The 1,939-nt window shown below is 45.0% G+C and overlaps 1 pseudogene; it reads left to right on the top strand.

Moving 5' to 3' along the window:
- Positions 1-217: 217 nt before the first annotated feature.
- Positions 218-1,710, top strand: LOC102503822 (annotated as a pseudogene).
- Positions 1,711-1,939: the final 229 nt, after the last annotated feature.

Raw genomic sequence — 1,939 nt, 5'->3', positions numbered from 1 at the left:
TGATAAACAGAGCAGGGGACAAACACACTTTAATTCCTGGTAGGTCTGTGGTCTGGGAAGCAGTCGCATTCTTACCCATGGAGAATGGCGATTCTCTAAGCACTTACTAATCACCTAATAGGTTTCAGGAACTGCAGGCAGTGGGCCAGGCACTGCGGTCGGCTGAGTGACAAGACTCACATGAATAGTATATGTATTATGGGAGGTACCCAGGGAGGGTATGTCAACAACAACATATACACTTCCCTAAATGGCCTGCTTATGGTAGATATTCACTGCCACTGTCTTTCTTTCCAGTTAGAGCTGAGGGTTCAAATGTAAATTCTCATGAAAGATGGAATACATCTTACCTGTGTTCAGCACCTCTCAGCTTACAGACCCATCTGAGATTTACAGTTTGTAACCTCACAGACGCAGAGGAGGGCTCGGGATCATGGGACACAGAGCTGACATACCAGAGTAGCATGGAGTTGGAACCAGAAAGAGAATCCAGATCTCACGAGGACAGCCCAGGTTTTTCTCAGTAAATTTCCCATCAATTGTTGCCCTATAGAGGTTTTACAGGTGACAGGTATGAGGTGTCTGAAGAGAAGGAAACATCATGGAGGATGTAAGAGAGAACTGAAACAAGCACCAAGGCAGGAGTGTCAGGGCCACGCTCCACAGGTACAGTGACTGCTCTGTTTTTGCACCAAGGTATTCAGACCATGATCTTTTCATGATTAATGAATATCTTTCCTTATTTCTTTTCTAGGTAAGTCAGGTTCCACGAAGGTGTTACTTGCTGAATGGATCTCCTTACGCCTCCCAACAATGTGACAGAATTTGTTCTCTTGGGACTCAGACAAGACCCACACTTGCAGAAAATAGTCTTCACCATCTTTCTGTTTACTTTCCTATTTACCCTGCTGGCCAGTCTGCTCATTGTCATTACCATCTCCCTCAGCCCCACACTTTCAACTCCCTTGTATTAATTTTTCAATTGTTTGTCTTAGATGCCTCCCTCACTTCTGTCACAACCCCCAAAATGCTCATTGACCTGCTGCACCAGAGGAAAATCATCTCCTGGGGTGGCTGCCTGACCCAGCTCTTTTTGGAACACTTCCTGGGAGGCTCAGAAGTCATCATACTGGTTGTCATGGCCTATGATCACTATGTGGCCATTGGCATGCTTCTGCACTACACGACCATCATGTGACAGAGGATCTGCCAGCTCCTGGTGGTGATGGCCTGGACTGGGGAGATTGTGCATGCTACTCTGCAGATTCTTTCTGCAGATGACTTGACCTTCTGTGGTCCCAATGTCATTGACCACTTCATGTGTGAGTTCTTCTCACTGTTGAAACTTGCCTGCAGCGACCCCTACAGGCTTGGAGTGGCGGTGGCAGCCAACAGTGGGGGCATGTGCTTACTGATTTTTTTCATGCTACGCATCTCCTACATAGTCACCTGAGCTCCCTGAAATCCCATGGCTCTGCAGGATGGCACAAGGCACTCTCTACATGAGGTTCCCACTTTGCAGCAGTGGTGCTCTATTTTGTCCCTTGTATTTTCACCTACAAATGTCCTGTGGACACATACCTGGTAGACAAGTTGGTGAGTGTGTTCTATTCAGTCCTTACTCCCATGTTAAATCCCATCATTTACACAGTGAGAAACTCAGAAGTGAAAAATGCCATGAGGAGTTTGTTGAAGTAGAGAGTAACTTAGGCTGTTCATGATGCCAAAGAAATAATGATTTACATAGGGAGGATTATACCTGTTGAAAATTGTGAAAAAGAAAAATTAAGGAAGTTTGCAGATCACTGAGAAAAAAGGCCTAGGAACTAGCATTTCTTGACTATTTAGTAATGGGTAGGCATTTATTCTGATAACTTGTACTTTACCAAGACTTCAATATTCATGGTCGTAGCTTCTTAATAGCCCATGGAGAGAACAA

This window comes from Camelus ferus, chromosome 36, assembly GCF_009834535.1.
Source record: "Camelus ferus isolate YT-003-E chromosome 36, BCGSAC_Cfer_1.0, whole genome shotgun sequence".
In the NCBI taxonomy this organism is placed as follows: Eukaryota; Metazoa; Chordata; class Mammalia; order Artiodactyla; family Camelidae; genus Camelus; species Camelus ferus.
Note: the sequence above shows the minus strand (reverse complement) of the source record. Positions and strands in the feature narration are given on the sequence as shown.